The sequence below is a fragment of the Lepidochelys kempii genome, chromosome 1 (genome assembly GCF_965140265.1).
Source record: "Lepidochelys kempii isolate rLepKem1 chromosome 1, rLepKem1.hap2, whole genome shotgun sequence".
Classification (NCBI taxonomy): Eukaryota; Metazoa; Chordata; order Testudines; family Cheloniidae; genus Lepidochelys; species Lepidochelys kempii.
In genome coordinates, this window is record NC_133256.1 from 311,822,832 (window position 1) to 311,843,092 (window position 20,261).

The 20,261-nt window shown below is 41.9% G+C and overlaps 1 protein-coding gene across 7 annotated transcripts in view; it reads right to left on the reverse strand.

The window, feature by feature from the left end:
* The window catches only part of GRM8 (glutamate metabotropic receptor 8), a 455,163-nt gene that overhangs the window by 253,912 nt on the left and 180,990 nt on the right, over positions 1-20,261 (reverse strand). The gene's annotated exons all lie outside the window — the stretch shown is intronic.

Here is a 20,261-nt window from a genome sequence, read left to right on the forward strand (position 1 = left end):
ATTATTTGTTGCAAATTGTTTACCCTCCTCTAGTACAGAACCACAGCTTCAGAGTCGTTCTTGGTAAAAGCCTGACTATTGAACACTTTTCCCTTCTGTTAAAAGAGCATGACACAGACCACTGGACAGAAGGACACAGGACAGAAGATTTCTGTTCCCTCACTAGTGACTCTCTTCACACAAGGCATTTTTCAAGAGTTGGCAGCATTTCTGTGTAATCCATGCTTGTTTTCTTGTTGAGTCTCATCATAGGAATTTGGCAACATGTTTCCACTCAGATTGGTTGTTGTTACATATTTGAGCCCAACAGTTCTGTGAGTGATGTCAGTTTAGTTCAATCTTCCTGACAAAACTCCATTCCATTCTGGCAGGGATGCTCCAGACTTGAATGTTTCAAAACACTCAAGTTTTCATTCCATATCACAAAACTCTGAATCAGGCAGTCTTTAAAGATATATTTTCTCCTGGCTTTCTCCATTATTATAATTTTCTACTCAGCGGCTGTCAGTCAAAGTTTAACTCTGCTCAGTCAGTCAGTGATCAGGTCTGTCAATTCTGGCAGACAGTTTTCAGCTCTCTCTTGTAACAAAGATGGTATCCCATGCATGCCGCATATATGCCTTATATATATTTCCTTTAGCGAGCACATCTGCAAAATGTATATATCTGGAAGCATTTCTGTGGATTGCCTCATCAAAGTATCTGCGTATGTCTAAAAATGGGAGCATAATTTTGTGCATGCATTTGTGAGAACATGGTAAACGAGGCAGAAGAGGGAATAAGATCTAATAAATTATGACCTAGATTCAAAGCTATTTAATCGCTTTGATCCAAAACTGGACTTTGCACAGGGTCTGTGCCGATAAACAAGGCTGATGGTAAAACATGCTTGACCAAGAAGTCCTGAAAAGATGCAAAGAATATTATGAGTCCACACTTAACCATCTTGAAGTGTTCCATGTCCAGCTCTGGATGCTTTAGCAGTAGATACAACACCTGAACCCAAAACATGTATAGATGCAGCTATGTTGGAAGAGGTTCACTCTGCCATAAAGAACCTGCAAAGTGGGTGTACTGCCATATCCAACAGCATAAAATCCCAACTTCTCAGTTGCTCCACAGAGCCCACAAGTGTAGCATTACACCAACTTTTTGCCCACACTTGGACTACTGGAAAGATACCAATGGCGTGGAAGGAAGGAATCAATTATCCTGCTCTAAAGGGAAAGGCTCATAAACCAAGTGCAGTAACTACAGGCCAGTAACTCTGCTTTCTGTTCCTGGAAAAGTCTTCACACATATCCTACTCACCCAGCTCTAGCCTCCCCTTGTGAAACACCATCTGCCAGAGCAATCAGGCTTCACAGCCAGGTGATCCACAATGGACGCTATACTTGATCTCTCTGTCTTTGATCTGAGTCCATCATAAATTTAGCCAGCCTTTGCTAGTAGCATACATAGACCTTAAAGCAGTCTTTGATTCTGTTGATAGAGCTGCCTTGTGGAATGCTCTATGGAGTATCAGTGTTCCCAACATCTTCCTGAGACTAATTCAAGATCTACACAATGACTCACGGGCATGGGTACATTGGGAGACCCATATGGCTGACAGGTTTTATGCTAGATCCGAGGTGAAACACAAATGTGTCCTGGCCTCAGCCCTGTTCTCCCCCACAGTGGATTGGCTCTTTGAATATATCTCTGGAAATATTGGTATAACCACCAGTTCAACCTCTTTTACCAACCTGGATTATGCCTATGATGTTATCCTCTTTGGGCAAGATGCAAATGATCTCAAAACTGCATTAGAAAGCTTCCAGCATGAAGCAGCTGCCCTTGGGCTAAGGGTTTCTTGTGCAAAACACAAAAATTCATAGTGTCGGCTCAAAAGTTGTGATACAAGATGTCTGTGCTTCCAGACAAACTGTGGAAGTAATGGATAACTTCATCTTCTAGGCAGTAAATGGTCAACAAATGGAAGCAGCCAGCCGGACATCTTAAGAAGAATTGGCTTAGCAGCCTCAGCCATGAAAGACCTACATAGGATCTGGAGCCAAAAGAACTATAAACGAAAGTACAGATTTATCAAACTTCTGTACTTCCAATCCTCATATGGATTTGAAACACAGACACTGCATAAACAAGATATAAGGGGGCTGCAGGCATTTTCTGTGGATTTCCAGCAGCAACTACTGGGTATAAAATGGTTTTACTTTATCAGTAATGTGAGAGGGGACCTATCATTGAGAAAGGGCTTTGAGCGGACTGAAGTCATCACTGGCCACCACTGGCTGGCCCTTTTTGTTCATGTTGCCCACCTCAGGAACGAAATCCCCACACATCGAGCCCTGAAGATGCAGGGCTGCACCAGATTAATAATAATCCTGTGGAACTCTTAGACACACAAACTGTAGTCATGGACACTCAGCACTACAGACCTTCACCGTCTAACCGTATTCTCGGTGGTGGTGTGATGTGTGTTCATGCATAGCTTTTTCATGCCTCCCCCCTACAAAAAAACTGGCCATGAAAAACAGCACGAGCAAAAATTTGAATTCAGAGGTATGCTTAAAGCTTTAAAGGCTGGATGGAAGTTCTTGTAAAATACTGGCCTTTTACAGTCGAGTAGACAACATATATGGAGTGATCTACTATGGTAGTCAGAAAATTTGGTGCTCTAGCACAACATTAAAGAAGTGGGAGAACCATATTTTTATAGATGCCTGAAAATAACAATCCTAGAATGGATTCAGAGCTATTCTACCAAGTGTATTAAGGATAGTCCAACTCAGAGTCAATGCTGCTTCCGACAGTGGCCAGCCTCTTTCTATTTCCTTCGATTTCTATTAACTTTACAAATGCTTATCTATTTCCTGCAAAAATCTACTTTCCTGTACCTATCTACAACAACTGTGCTCTTTATATAGTTCTCATATGATACATGTTTGGTATCCTCTCCCCTCTAGATGGGAGCTGACTACATCTGTAACTATCAACAGCAGAAGGTGAAATAGTTTTCCGGTCTACGTGCCAGGTAATTGTAGGCAAATTATCAAATTTATTAAAAGCTTGTTACTAGGGACTAGGGCTGGTTGTAATTTTTTTTCATCAAAATGATATTCTGGCAACAATGATCTTTTTACAAAACCAAAATTTTCCATGAGAAAATTTTGCTGAAAAAAAATCAATTTTCCATTGGGAAAAATCATACTGGTGACTCTCTGGCTGGCTGCCTGGAATATTCTTGTGAATTTCATTTTCTGCCAGTAAAACTGACAAAAACTTTCCTGGATGGTTAGTTCCAGGATGGCAAAGCCAACAGCCAGAGCGCTCAGCCTCCATTTCAGCTCCAGGGGATGGAGAGAAAAAGAGCCTGGACATTCAGGCTCTCTGCCTCTTTAGCTCCCAGTGCTGCATGGTGAGGCTGAGTGCTTGGACCTTCCACAGCAGGGGACTGGAAGGCTCTTGTCAATTTCACGAATGACACTGACTAAAGCCTTCCAGTTGGCAGCAATCCTGGTGGGCAGCCAGGAAACTAAAAAAAGTCTATTTAGGTTCTCCTGCAAATAATTTTTTTAATTCATTTTTTGCAATAAAGAAAGAAAGAAAGTTTTGGCAATTAATCCCAGTTCAGGATCATTTGAAAAAAAAAAAAGCACAATTTTTTGCCATAAAGGGTTCCTTTTTTTCAGCCATCTGTAGTAGGGACCATATTTTTCCACCATGCAATGTGAGTAGTTCCACTGAGATCATTTAAAAGGCTTGATTTTCCTTATTAGGCACCTACATGAAAAAACAGAATATTCATTGCTACGTTAGATAGGATAAAAATAGTTTTATTGGGCATTAAAATCTCATACTACAGACCGCCCCGACCCAGGAAGAAGAGGTAGATGAGGCTTTTTTTAAACAACTAACAATCATCCAATGAACAGGACTTGGTGGTGATGGGGGACTTCAACTACTCAGACATCTGTTGGGAAAACAACACAGCAGGGCACAGGTTATGCAACAAGTTCTTGGAATATATTGGAGACTTTTTTCATTTCAGAAGATGGAGACAGCTACTAGAGGAAAGGCTGTTCTAGATTTGATTTTGACAAATAGGGAGGAACTGGTTGAGAACTAGAAAGTGGAAGGCAGCTTGGGTTAAAGTGATCATGATTCTAAGGAATGGTAAGAAGGAGAACAGCAAAATAAAGACATTGGATTTCAAGAAGGCAGACTTTAGCAAACTCAGGGAGCTTGTGGGTAAGATCCCATGGGAAGCAAGTCTAAGGGGAAAAACAATTGAAGACAGTTGGCAGTTTTTCAAAGAGACATTATTAAGGGCACAAGAGCAAACTATCCCACTGTGTAGGAAAGATAAGAAGTATAGTAAGAGCCCACCCTGGCTTAACCGGGAAATCTTCAATGATCTTTCAAAAAAGAGTCCTACAAAAAGTGGAAATTAGATCAAATTGCAAAGGATGAATATAAACAAATAACACAACTATGTAGGGACAAAATTAGAAAGGCCAAGGCACAAAACGAGATCAAACTAGCTAGACACATAAAGGGTAACTAGAAAACATTCTACAAATACATTAGAAGTAAGAGGAAGATCAAGGACAGGGGAGGCCCATTACTCAATGGGTGGGTGGGAGGAGACAACAACAGAAAATGTGGAAATGACTTCTTTGTTTTGGTTTTCACCAAGAAGGTTGGTGCTGATTGAACATCTAACATAGTGAATGCTAGTGAAAATGAGGTAGGATCAGAGGCTAAAATAGGGAAAGGACAAGTTAAAAATTACTTAGACAAGTTATATTTCTTCAAGTCACCAGGGCATGATGAAATGCATCCTAGAATACTAAGAAGCTGACTCATGAGATATCTGAGCCACTAGCGATTATCTTTGAAAAGTCATGGAAGACAGGAGAGATTCCAGAAGACTGGAAAAGGGCAAATATAGTACCAATCTATAAAAAGGGAAATAAGAACAACCTGGGGAATTACAGACCAAACAGCTTAATTTCTGTACCCAGAAAGATAATGGAGCAAGTAATTAAGCAATCAATTTGGAAACATCTAGAAGGTAATAAGATAATAAGGTAACTGTCAGCATGGATTTGTCAAAAACAAATTGTGTCAAACCAATCTGATAGCTTTTGGATAGCAGGGAAGCGGTAGACATGGTATATCTTGACTTTAGTAAAGCTTCTGATACTTTCTTTCATGACCTTCTCATAAAAAACTGTTTATTCTGAAAATTCCATTCAATATTTTCATCAATGATTTAGATAATGGCATAGAAAGTACACTTATAAAGTTTGTGGACCATACCAAGCTGGGAGGGGTTGCAAGTGCTTTGGAGGATAGGATTATAATTCAAAATGATCTGGACAAACTGGAGGAATGGTCTGAAGTAAACAGGATGAAATTCAATAAGGACAAATGCAAAGTATTCCACTTAGGAAGGAACAATCAGTTGCACACATACAAAATGGGAAATGACTGCCTAGGTAGGAGTACCGCAGAAAGGGATCTGTGGGTCATAGTGGAGCACAAGCTAAATATGAGTGAACAGTGTAACGCTGTTGCAAAAAAAGCAAACATCATTCTGTGATGTATTAGCAGGAGTGTTGTAAGCAGCACACGAAAAGTAATTCTTCTGCTCTACTCTGTGCTGATTAGGCCTCAGCTGGAGTATTGTGTCTAGTGCTGCATGCCACATTTCAGGAAAGATGTGGACAAATTGGAGAAAGTCCAGAGAAGAGCAACAAAAATGACTAAACACAATCTATGAGCGAAGATTGAAAAAAACTGGGTTTGTTTAATCTGGAAAAGAGAAAACCGAGAGGGGATATAACAGTTTTCAAGTAAATAAAAGGGGAGAAAAAATGCTCGTGTTAACATCTGAGGATAGGACAAGAAGCAATGGGCTTAAATTGCAGAAAGGGAGGTTTAAGTTGGACATTAGGAAAAACTTCCTGTCAGGGTGGTTATGCACTGAAATAAATAGCCTATGGAAGTTATGGAATCTCCATCATTGGAGATTTTTAGGAGCAAGTTAGATAAACACCTGTCAGGAATGGTCTAGCTAATACTTAGTCCTGCCATGAGTGCAGGGGATTGGACTAGATGACCTCTCAAGGTCACTTCCAGTCCTATGATTCTACAATTCAGGGCATAAGCCAACCATTAACTCAGTGGTCCCCAAACTTTTCAGGGTTGCTCCCCCTTACTCCTGTCTGCGCTCCCCCCCAAGCCAGGGCTGGGAGAGGGGATATGGACAGGGGTAAGGTGGGCAAGGCTGGGGCCCCAGCTGGGGTTGTGTCTGGGGCTGGGAAAGGAGCCGCAGCCAGGGACTGAGGCTGGGAGCGGGACTGGGGTTGGGAGCCGGGGAAGGGAGCGGGCTTGGTGGTGCTCCCTCCCTGCACCCTATGGGGGCTGACCCGGCCCCCACCACACCCCCACAAACATTCCTCCGTGCCTTCCCCTTGGGGGGCGTGCCCACAGTTTGGGGGCCTCTGCACTGATTGATGGATTTAGGAAAAAACCTCACTCACAGGCAAAGTATTTCAAAACTGAACACTACTAAATTTCAAAATCTTTACTATATCTTCCTCTGCAGTATTTTCTGCTATTAGAGACAAGATACTGGACCAGGAAAACTACTGCTCTGATTTGGTATTGCAATTTCTATGCCCATATGCCTGCTCCGGAGCTCAAACATCCCATGAAGCTGACTGCCTACATTATGGTTCCCAGCACTCTGCTACATGCTGTATTCTCTCTCCATCCACATCCAGACTCCACCTAGGCTTCTTTGCAGGCTCAGGTATCAATCAGTTCAGCTAATCATAATCTTTTCCACATACTTCGCACTCTCCAACAGGGTTTTACTGCTGCACATCAGTTCATTGAATTTCACACCTCCTCCCATTTCTTAAAGGCAAAATGACAGTTTTGTTCTCATTTTCTTAAGCAATCAGGTACATTCTTCCATTATTCTTTGAACCCAAGACACACCATCATGCTGCACCAGCTAAAAGTAAGACTGTAAATTATCTTTCTCCTTCATTTGCATGTTGACTTCGATAGTTGTATCATTGATCCAAAGCATGGAAATGTGCAATGTCAAACTATATTGAGCTAAATTATCCAAGGCTTGTATTAAATGAAGATAAGGGAAATCCTTTTTAAATGTAAAAAGATTAAGCATATAAAACATGTAAGATTATCAAGTTTGCTTTTAATATGCTTTGCAAAGAAACTATTGGAAGACGCGAAATCTGTCATTCACTGTAGATGCGGCTCAAAGGGCCATTACAGAATTCCAGGTTTAATTGTTTCAAAAATGTTCATTAGTCGGGCTGTCATTTTTAATTCAAAAGTTCTTTTGATTTGTTTTAGTGAAATTTACAGTACATGTACATCACTGTTTAACACCCTTAGATCTTCACACCAACTTCTTTGTGAATATATCATTGAATTTCCTAAGTCACTCCCCTTTGGATGTGTTTCACTCCTGTGAGAGACACTGCAGACTGGTGCTAGCATTCAGATACTCTAGGGATGAGCATGGTATATTTATGATCTTCATAAATGATCTGGAGGATGGTGTGGATTGCACTCTCAGCAAATTTGCGGATGATACTAAACTGGGAGGAGTGGTAGATATGCTGGAGGGGAGGGATAGGATACAGAAGGACCTAGACAAATTGGAGGATTGGGCCAAAAGAAATCTGATGAGGTTCAATAAGGATAAGTGCAGGGTCCTGCACTTAGGACGGAAGAACCCAATACACAGCTACAGACTAGGGACTGAATGGCTAGGCAGCAGTTCTGCGGAAAAGGACCTAGGGGTGACAGTGGATGAGAAGCTGGATATGAGTCAGCAGTGTGCCCTTGTTGCCAAGAAGGCCAATGGCATTTTGGGATGTATAAGAAGGGGCATAGCGAGCAGATCGAGGGATGTGATCGTTCCCCTCTATTCGACATTGGTGAGGCCTCATCTGGAGTACTGTGTCCAGTTTTGGGCCCCACACTTCAAGAAGGATGTGGATAAATTGGAAAGAGTCCAGCGAAGGGCAACAAAAATGATTAGGGGACTGGAACACATGAGTTATGAGGAGAGGCTGAGGGAGCTGGGCTTGTTTAGCCTGCAGAAGAGAAGAATGAGGGGGGATTTGATAGCTGCTTTCAACTACCTGAAAGGGGGTTCCAAAGAGGATGGCTCTAGACTGTTCTCAATGGTAGCAGATGACAGAACGAGGAGTAATGGTCTCAAGTTGCAGTGGGGGAGGTTTAGATTGGATATTAGGAAAAACTTTTTCACTAAGAGGGTGGTGAAACACTGGAATGCGTTACCTAGGGAGGTGGTAGAATCTCCTTCCTTAGAGGTTTTTAAGGTCAGGCTTGACAAAGCCCTGGCTGGGATGATTTAACTGGGAATTGGTCCTGCTTTGAGCAGGGGGTTGGACTAGATGACCTTCTGGGGTCCCTTCCAACCCTGATATTCTATGATTCTATGATTCTATGATAAGAACTGAATAGACTGCTACATGGAGAACAGTCTTAAAACACTAGCGTGAATCTGTGCAGGCTGCACACAACAGTAAGATGAAAGCGCCTCACCCAGCACCATTAAAATCAAAGATCCTGAGTTGAAGTGAAGTCCTGTGTACTAGGAGAAAGTGGCAGCTGAAAGTGGATCCATCTGCTCTTGGAGCCTGTTGCTCCTTCCATTTCCCTCAGGAAAAGCAAGCTAAGTGGGAGGTTGCGGGAGGAAGAGTGGGCCATAAGAAAAAGAACAACACAGCCGAACAGTCTGGAAGCAGAACGAGGAGAGTTGACAGAGAACTTTTTTCAGCCTCTGCCTCATCCTACTGTCCCTTCAATCAATGCTCTCTCCACACTGGGGAAGGAGAAAAGAAAAGGAGACCATTTTAATGGGCCCCAAAGCATAAACTCCTTGCTAGCACTTAAATACAGAGGTTCTGTGTCAGTTCACAGAAATTCTGCCTGTATTGCTGAGAGAGAAAAAAAAATATTGCTAACATATAGAACATGGATTTAATTCCTTTGGGTGCTGAAGCAATCTTTGCCTGTGGGGCTGGCCAACATGTTCCAGTTCTTGAAACAGCTCTGTTTCTGAAATAGCCAACTGACCCTGATATGTACCTTAGCTGTCTTTGTGAGTAACTACCCACTGTCCCAGCATAAGCAGCCTGCAGCCATAGGTCTACTTATTTAAGGCCTGATTCTTCCACCTTTATTTGCATTGAGAGGGACATTTGTCCATGAGTAGTCCTTACTCACAGAGTACAGAGTAACAGCCGTGTTAGTCTGTATTCGCAAAAAGAAAAGGAGTACTTGTGGCACCTTAGAGACTAACCAATTTATTTGAGCATGAGCTTTCGAGAGCTACAGCTCACTTCATCGGATGCATGCCATGGAAACTGCAGCAGACTTTATTTATACACAGAGAATATGAAAAAATACCTCCTCCCACCCCACTGTCCTGCTGGTAATAGCTTATCTAAAGTGATCATCAGGTGGGCCATTTCCAGCACAAATCCAGGTTTTCTCACCCTCCACCCCCCCACACAAATTCACTCTCCTGCTGGTGATAGCCCATCCAAAGTGACAACTCTTTACACAATGTGCATGATAATAAAGTTGGGCCATTTCCTGCACAAATCCAGGTTCTCTCACCCCCTCACCCCCCTCCCAAAAACCACACACACAAACTCACTATCCTGCTGGTAATAGCTCATCCAAAGTGACCATTCTCCCTACAATGTGCATAATTAAGGTGGGCCATTTCCAGCACAAATCCAGGTTTTCTCACATCCCCCCCACCCCCATACACACACAAACTCACCCTCCTGCTGGTAATAGCTCATCCAAACTGACCACTCTCCAAGTTTAAATCCAAGTTAAACCAGAACATCTGGGGGGGGGGGGGGGGGGTAGGAAAAAACAAGAGGAAATAGGCTACCTTGCATAATGACTTAGCCACTCCCAGTCTCTATTTAAGCCTAAATTAATAGTATCCAATTTGCAAATGAATTCCAATTCAGCAGTTTCTTGCTGGAGTCTGGATTTGAAGTTTTTTTGTTTTAAGATAGCGACCTTCATGTCTGTGATTGCGTGACCAGAGAGATTGAAGTGTTCTCCGACTGGTTTATGAATGTTATAATTCTTGACATCTGATTTGTGTCCATTTATTCTTTTACGTAGAGACTGTCCAGTTTGACCAATGTACATGGCAGAGGGGCATTGCTGGCACATGATGGCAGCATGATGGCCATCTTCCTGATAACACCATCCTGGCCACTATGGATGTAGAAGCCCTCTACACCAACATTCCACACAAAGATGGACTACAAGCCGTCAGGAACACTATCCCCGATAATGTCATGGCTAACCTGGTGGCTGAACTTTGTGACTTTGTGCTTACCCATAACTATTTCACATTTGGGGACAATGTATACCTTCAGATCAGCGGCACTGCTATGGGTACCCGCATGGCCCCACAGTATGCCAACATTTTTATGGCTGATTTAGAACAACGCTTCCTCAGCTCTCGTCCCCTAAAGCCCCTACTCTACTTGCGCTATATTGATGACATCTTCATCATCTGGACCCATGGAAAAGAAGCCCTTGAGGAATTCCACCATGATTTCAACAATTTCCATCCCACCACCAACCTCAGCCTGGTCCAGTCCACACAAGAGATCCACTTCCTGGACACTACAGTGATAATAAACAATGGTCACATAAACACCACCCTATACCGGAAACCTACTGACCGCTATTCCTACCTGCATGCCTCCAGCTTTCACTCTGACCACACCACACGATCCATCGTCTACAGCCAAGCTCTGCGATACAACCGCATTTGCTCCAACCCCTCAGACAGAGACAAACACCTACAAGATCTCTGTCAAGCTTTCTTACAACTACAATACCCACCTGCTGAAGTAAAGAAACAGATTGATAGAGCCAGAAGAGTTCCCAGAAGTTACCTACTACAGGACAGGCCTAACAAAGAAAATAACAGAACGCCACTAGCCGTCACCTTCAGCCCCCAACTAAAACCCCTCCAACGCATTATTAAGGATCTACAACCTATCCTAAAGGATGACCCAACACTCTCACAAATCTTGGGAGACAGGCCAGTCCTTGCCTACAGACAGCCCCGCAACCTGAAGCAAATACTCACCAACAACCACATACCACACAACAGAACCACTAACCCAGGAACTTATCCTTGCAACAAAACCCGTTGCCAATTGTGCCCACATATCTATTCAGGGGACACCATCACAGAGCCTAATAACATCAGCCACACTATCAAAGGCTCATATACCTGCACATCCACCAATGTGATATATGCCATCATGTGCCAGCAATGCCCCTCTGCCATGTACATTGGTCAAACTGGACAGTCTCTACGTAAAAGAATAAATGGACACAAATCAGATGTCAAGAATTATAACATTCATAAACCAGTCGGAGAACACTTCAATCTCTCTGGTCACGCAATCACAGACATGAAGGTCGCTATCTTAAAACAAAAAAACTTCAAATCCAGACTCCAGCGAGAAACTGCTGAATTGGAATTCATTTGCAAATTGGATACTATTAATTTAGGCTTAAATAGAGACTGGGAGTGGCTAAGTCATTATGCAAGGTAGCCTATTTCCTCTTGTTTTTTCCTACCCCCCCCCCAGATGTTCTGGTTTAACTTGGATTTAAACTTGGAGAGTGGTCAGTTTGGATGAGCTATTACCAGCAGGAGGGTGAGTTTGTGTGTGTATGGGGGTGGGGGGGATGTGAGAAAACCTGGATTTGTGCTGGAAATGGCCCACCTTAATTATGCACATTGTAGGGAGAATGGTCACTTTGGATGAGCTATTACCAGCAGGATAGTGAGTTTGTGTGTGTGGTTTTTGGGAGGGGGGTGAGGGGGTGAGAGAACCTGGATTTGTGCAGGAAATGGCCCAACTTTATTATCATGCACATTGTGTAAAGAGTTGTCACTTTGGATGGGCTATCACCAGCAGGAGAGTGAATTTGTGTGGGGGGGTGGAGGGTGAGAAAACCTGGATTTGTGCTGGAAATGGCCCACCTGATGATCACTTTAGATAAGCTATTACCAGCAGGACAGTGGGGTGGGAGGAGGTATTTTTTCATATTCTCTGTGTATAAATAAAGTCTGCTGCAGTTTCCATGGCATGCATCCGATGAAGTGAGCTGTAGCTCTTGAAAGCTCATGCTCAAATAAATTGGTTAGTCTCTAAGGTGCCACAAGTACTCCTTTTCTTTCTACTCACAGAGTAGTATTTTAGAGGCTTTTCAGCAAGGTGTCCCAAGGATCTTTAGTAAGATCAGTTTTGTTTACAATAATTATTACAGATAATAGGGAATGGGGATACATAGTGTTGAGGCAAAATTTGAAGATAAAAATGATTAGAGTAGTCAAGACTAGAGAAGGTTCTGGGGGTAGGTGAAGGAACAGGATGATGGCAGATTAAAAAATTTCTTATTTTATGTAATGAAGGGCTCATTGAAGTCCTTTCCCCCTATCTTTTCTTTGACATTCCTACAGTACTGGTGTTGACCTCTTAAATCCAACATACAGCTAGCCCAACAACAGGCATTATATATAATCAACATGACCACCACTATTTTATCAAAAATCAGGTACCTTGTGTTGTGTTTCACAGGTTGGAAGGAAGATGATTTCTCTTTACCTCCCAGAGATGCATAGGCAGGTACAGACATGCCACTTGTTAAGTTAACTGGGATTCATCTTACAAATCACACCGAACAAAATAATTGAAGTTTGCAACCTCTTTTTATTCCACAATAGTCACAATCCTGGGAAATGTACAGTACACGGAGAGAAAGATCTTGAGAATAAATAAACAGACTGCAGCTCAAAAAGTATATTGATTCACAATCCATTTATCTCTGAATTTGTTCCACAGCAAACAAAATAATTATTGGAGCCACATATAACCCAGACTTAAGTTGCTAAGTTTTACATTGTCATAATACACAAAGGAAGTCCAATACAGTAGGTCTGCTTCTAGAAGGCTGTTGGTAATGTCATAATGTTTTTTAGAATAATTGTTTTACACATACTGTGTTTTAATAACTCATGAATTCCTATTGCAACCAAGTCTTCTTTAATAAGTGTTTGCTCAGAACATAATAATAATTTTTGAATACCTGTCATAAGAAAAAATCATGCTATCTACAGTAACTGGCTAAGCTCAGCCCTACAGTAAATGTCCTCATTTAAACCATGTGTATCATCTCTACCCCACTTCATGGATTCGGCAGGTAAGGAAATGCAGTTGTGTTCATTACACAGTAGACTACAAAGTATTCTACAGAAAGAATGTCCAAAACACACAATACAGGCATTCACTGCATTATCAATCAACTTTATCGCAGCTGTCTGCTCAGATTCCCATTTACCTCTGTTGTCCATAATGTTGGCATTATCCAAGATCCTGAACTCAGCTCCTCTTCCCAGCTCTCCCTATGTATTAATATGGAATATAACTAAGCAGGTGAATAGTCCCATTAACTTCACTGGGACTACTAGTGTGCTCAAAGTTATGTATATACTCATGTACCTTGCTGCATGTGCCTAAATCTGCAACATATTCTTTGAATGACACTGCCTTGACCTGATTTGCGTTGAAATCCTGATACATGCCTTCATCTCCGCTAATCTTCACTATTAAAACTCCTTTTGCTATGGCTTCAGCAAGTCCCACCTTTACAGACTCCAGCATATGTGAAGTGCTGCTTCCCACCTTCTCTCATATTAAAAGGAAGAGCAGCCACAAGCGAAACCTGTCTTCTAACAACATTTCTGGTTCTTCATTTGGCAGGCAGGGCTATCAGATGTAATGACTTTTGAGGGAGGATGGATGTTTTGTGTTCAAGACAAAGGCCTGACACTCAGGCGATCTGGGCTGTATTTTTAGCTCTGCCATACACGTCCTGAGTTATTCCAGACATCACAACTTCTATCAGCTTCAGTGCTTCCATCTGTAAAATGGATGTAATATGTATTTATGACTTCACAGGGGTGCTATGAAGGTTAATGCCTTAAAGTCTGTGACAATTTCTGACATTATAGCTATGAAGATCTACAAAAGAATAATGAATATGAGAATTCAGTACAAAACTGACTGCTATGTTTTTAAAACCCTTCATACGCTTTCTCAAATCTGCTCTGCAGATCTTTGCCCAGAGTCATCACTATGCTCCAGCTGCTTTGAATCACTAGAGAAATTGATTAGATGAGCCTGGTTGATGGCTGTTTACATCACCTGAGCAACGCAAAGCATACTGGTGAACCTGGTCCCTTGATTTAAATGGAGTTGTCCCTGCATATACCAAGAGTGAATTTGGCCAAAGTATTACTAATTCCCTGACAGTTCCCTCTGCTGTTCTAACACTGTCTTAGCACTTTTGGGAACAAGTGCCTTCTCGTATTTCTGCCATGTGGAATAGATATCTTATCTCATAACCTCATTAACTTGCTATTTCTTCTCAAATTTCATTTCCCCCCATGTCTATCACTGTTCTCTCTCTTAGTTGTAGCATCTACTCTCATATAAGCTGCACTACAAAACACATTGTAAAGATGCTACACAATATAAGGGCCTGATCTGCTCCCAACTAACTCAACGCAAGCTTTGCCAGTGATTTCAAAGGGAGCAGGATTGCATCCTCATGTTCTATATTAGATCTGGGGAAACTATTTCAACTGAGTGCTTTGTACAGGAATATGGGTGACACCTTTTTGACTATATAAAGCTCATATCATAAAAAGGAACAGACATTTTACAGGGTATCATGTTGTAATGAACTGGGTTTTTCGTCTGCACCCCTTCTGAACTGTGGATGATTTAATCAAATGACAGTGTCCTGGAAAGTCTATATGGATGTGGATCCACTCTGACTTAGCAGAGTTGTGTCAAGTTTCTGCCAGGTCAGAAACAACAGTGAGTGATCAGCACTCAATGATTGTCTACTCTTGGGACAACAGGTTTGCATTCACTAGGAAAAGATGTTCCCTCCTCTTGCCTGAAGGGGAGCTTGGGGAGTAATGGAAACCCACCAGGACAAGAGTGATCAGGTGATTAGGAGGCACCCGTAGGGACAGGGGCAGGAAATGTGAGGCAGGATAGAGTGATATCATAAAGCTGGGTCAGAAGGTGCATGAGGGAGCGAGACCAACTAGCAGGCAACAGCCTGCATAAAGAGGGGATTCCTTGGCTGCCTGCTTTCCTGGACCTGGATGGTTCGCCAAAGAAGCCCAAGGGAAGAGTGAATTAGTGAGGGACATTGCTTTGAGGACACTTTCCTGTTTTGTATGGTCGGTACTCTGCTGTGCTTTATCTGTTAAGTAAAGAGCATAAAGTTGTTAGATTGTGCAAAGTGTGTGTGTGTGTGTGTGTGTCCGCACATGTTGCATATCCTTGAGAGAGTTAAGCTGTAAACCAGAAGCTTTGCACCTTTGGGTGGAGCTGTGGGAGAGGGGTGTGGTTAAGTACTGGGGAATCTGAAGGCTCTGTGCTGTGACCAGAGGGGCGACATGGCTGAACAACACTCACTGGCAGACAGATGGTGTGCACCCTGAGAGTGTGCCTCAGGACCCTGAGATGGGGTCAGTGGCTGGACTCCATTCAGACTCCAGGAGCTGGAAACCCCAGGGACCCCAGCACAAAGGCTCCCCTCAAAGCAGTCCTAGTGGGTGGCCAGGAAGGGGCACTCACTAGGATCTGTGACTCGTGTAAAAAGCATTCATGAACCTAAGGGAGTCACAGGAAATGTGCAGGTCAAACTGTTCTAGTACAGCCTGCAGATTCCAGTGCTCCTGGGGCAGCCATTTCTGACCCCGACAGGGCTGTTGCCTTTCTACACTGTGCTGCAAGTGGTAGTCAAAACCCTTGGGAAATAGGGTCTTCTGGCCATGAGGACAATCCACCTTCCACTAAAAGAACAGAACTTTTTTCCTAGACAACAGCCACAACCACTACAGTAATCCTAAAGGGAGATAATCCCAAAGGAAGAAAGAAATGAGGAGTCAGAGTCTGCTCTCCATTATTACAGGTCTTGGATATTTTGAGAGGGAAGGAAATACAACAAGGGCAATAGTGTTTTGCTTATATGATCATTAATGACTGTGTTAAAGAAGAAGGGGAAAAGACATGTCTGCTCAGTGTTAAATAGAAGTATTGGCTTCCTAATTAATTGAAGACTTATTCAAAACCAGCCCAGCAATATGAAAATGATTTCTGAAGATCCAAGTGATAAGGCTTAGGGGGCTAAATATTGCTCACCCTATCCATGCAAAATTCCCACTGTAGTTAGATGGGAGTTTTGTGTCAGGATTTGGACTGTGGTCTTTGGCTCACTTGGTGGTGGCCATACACCTGTAAAAGCCGTCTCTAAAATGGTTAATTTGCACATCAGTTTTTCTCAAAATATCAGATTTATTTTCATGGGCCACTTTCCTCTCCCCTTCCCCTCCCCCCATTCTTTTCTTCCATTCCTTTTTAATGTTTTATTCCCACCCACCCCACCTCAATCATCCCATTCTCCTTTTGCTCAGTTGGCAAGTTACTTGACATGCACACAAAATCTAGGAGAGAGAATACTAGTGCTGCATAATTTAAGATAGGCTGTCATTACACTGCCTCTTCATATCAATTGCTTCAGCTTCTTATGCACCGCAAGGCATATGTGGGATCCAAATCAAGACCTAACAGTACTGCTCATGTTGTATTGCTCTCTATTGAATGAAATATCTTCATACCAACATCCAGAGAGTTAAACTAAGAAATCATAATCAAGCAAACATAGTTCTCAGGGAAAATACCTTGTAAATTACTCTGGCTTTACAGTTCTGTATCACATATTTGCAATAAATCTTCTCTACAGTATAGCTCTTATACCTACGTCTATAACGAATCATTTTTTATCATATTTATTTTTCCAGCGATACTTATTAAACTTAAAATAACCACTGCCAGCAGCAGGCGGTGCAAGGTATAAGACCTCAGTGCCATTTAATATGTTCATCGCCAAAAGCAGATTAGAGATTTATGTGTTCTGTGTGTCATGTTCCCTTTTCACTACCACATTTGCTTTTTATGATAGTCAAACATTTAGGGGCAGGATAAATACATTCTAGTTATTAATGGGAGGCTAAAAAAGATGTAAAGCTTTGACGCTGTCATCAAAGCCAAAAAAGATGGCTGCAAAATGTTCAGTGTCTCCTATTAACCCTTCGATACCAGTGCTTTCTGCAGGTCAGCTGCACAGAAAGGGCACTGTGCTGGAATTACCTCACTCCATGTGCAAAAAAGGATTTAAACATCAAGCAAACTCCCCTTGGTGAGACTTTTTAGGAACTAAGAGGCCAAAACCTCAACTGGTATAAATCAGCATAATTGTATTGAAGTTAACACAGCTACATTAGTTCACACTAGTTGAGGATCTGGGCCAATTTTTTTTTTTAAACTATGCAGTGGCTTGTATTGGTCAAGATTTTCAGAAGTGATTTGGGGGCACCTGTGTTGCTTTATTTTGAGACGCCCTAAAAAGGGCTTGAAAACTGAGACACCCAAAATCACCGGTTACTTCTTAAAATCTTGGCCATTGGCTTTACAATTACTTCCCAGTATTCGTTTGGGACAATCACGATAATAAACAGAAAAATAACTGATACTTCTTGCGCCCAAGCCGCCTCCTGCTGTGATTTTGTTACCTCTCAGAAAATAAGCAGGATCGCTAGGGGTCAAATTTGGAGGGAATCCTTCTGGAACTTCCTAGTGGTGAAGGCATGGGGGCCTATGTGCTGCATAGGGGTAGCATATGGGGTGTTGTGAGAATTAATGAATATTTGCAAAGGGCTTTGAAGAGAAAATATCTCCAGAAATACTCAGGCACAAATTCTCACCGAGTTAAACCTCAGGAAATCAATCCTATTAAGGTCACCAAAACTGCTTGGAGTGCCAGAATTTGTCCCTAAGTAAGATTAAGAAATCAGGAATACCCTGCCACAGATCTAGGAGGCTGTTTGAAGCTGCAAGTGGAGGTAGAAGAGGACGCTTGGCCCAGTGCTTAAAAGGTGCTATCTTGGGATTTGAGAAACTTGGGTCGGTACCATGCTCTACCACATGTTCCCTATGTGACCATAGGCAAGGCACTTAGTTTCTCTGAACCTCAGGTCCCCCTAGCTGTAAAAAGTGTTGTGAGGATAAATGTACTGAAGATTGTGAGGTATTCAAATACTGTTGTAATGGAGGCCATATAAGTATCTTAGACACAAGTCCCATATTGCATCAGACATGTAGATGTAAAACTAAAGTTCTGCCCATATGAAATCATTAAAGATCCTATGGTACTTTTTTAATTGTTTGCTGTCCTGGCCAAATTCCTGTTTTGATAGTTAATACTTTACCCACCTAAATTCATCCTGTATCTTCACAGTTAGGTTCTGTATACTTCTTCATAGATTCATAGATATTTAGGTCAGAAGGGACCATTATGATCATCTAGTCTGACCTCCTGCACAACGCAGGCCACAGAATTTCACCCACCACTCCTGCAAAAAACCTCTCACCTATGTCTGAGCTATTGAAGTCCTCAAGTCATGGTTTAAAGACTTCAAGGAGCAGAGAATCCTCCAGCAAGTGACCTGTGCCCCATGCTACAGAGGAAGGCGAAAAACCTCCAGGGCCTTTTCCAATCTGCCCTGGAGGAAAATTCCTTCCCAATCCCAAATATGGCAATCAGCTAAACCCTGAGCATATGGGCAAGATTCACTAGCCAGATACTACGGTAAATTCTTTCCTGGGTAACTCAGATCCCACCCCATTTAATATCCCATTAGTTCCCAAAAGTGCCCTACTTCTTCATTTCCTTCCCAAATGTTAGCTAGTGTTGTTGTATTTTGTTAAATGCCAGTTGTGTTTTACCTAGTGGTGGGTGATTTGGGATGAATGGCACCACAACAAAAATAATAACAAAATATAAACTGAGATCAGTAAAAGACTTATTGAAGAAAACTGATATTCAATACTGTCAGTGGATTTTGTTATACTTCTTGGGTATAAAATAAATATCGACCAATAAGTAATGTTTAAATATTAGTTCTGTGACTATATTCAGTAGTCCCTATCCCTCTCTTTTTTTTTCTATAGGTCAACAGTCTTGTTGCATTTTATTCATTTAGCTTGTTTTTTATACCTCATTGAGAATATTGTACATCCAGCTTGTTAGCTTAAAATTTATAGAATGGCTCTAGTGTTAAACTTCTTATTTTAACAGTAGGCTCAGTTTTTGGTTTATTGTAGAAGCAGAAGTACAATATGAATCCCACTGGGGTGTTTCAAAGGATAGTTCTAAATTAGACAACTTCAATATGAAAGGCCAAGATGTTTTTAAAGAAAGCTTATAGATGGGTGGCAACTGGCAAGCAAGGGAAAGCCTTGGGGAATGCAGGAAAAATATGCTGCATTCAATAGTCTCCAGAACAGAATGGGACAATGTGCACTTACACAATGTTATATATAACAGATAATTATTCAGACTAGAAATGGTCCAGACCCACAGCTGGGTCTGGATTTCAAACATCCCAGCAAAGAAATTAAGGTCAGCTAAAAATGCATAGATCAATCTAGGTCTAAATTCCAAACTCCCCTCCCCCTTCACAAAAGTTCAAGGATCTAGTGTTTTTGGTTCAAGCCCATCTCCAATTAGCATCAGAATTTAAAAAGCTTATGCTCTAATAGATTTGTTAGTCTCTCAGGTGCCACAAGTACTCCTGGTTTTCTTTTGTTTTTGTTTGTTTGTTTTTTTGCGGATATAGACTAACTCGGCTGCTACTCTGAAACCAGAGTTTAAAAGTGTGCATGGTGGTAACTGCAGGGAGCAAATCCTTTCCACAATCACTTGCACAGTGGTTATGTCGGAAAAGTGTCCTCCTTTGTAGTTTGCTACAGTAATTCTCACAATAGGATTTTTTTCCTTATTAGAATCGAAAGTCATTTACCTTGGGCCCAGTTCTATTAAGTGCTGCTTGCCTCCTGAGAGGTGCTTGTCCTGAGCACGCAAAACACTCACTGCTAACAAGTGGAATACAGAGCATTCAGCACCTTGAAGAATTCATCACTTTTTTCCTTAATCGTGTGAGCGCTATCAACTTTTTTATTCTGCTTAAGTAAGCA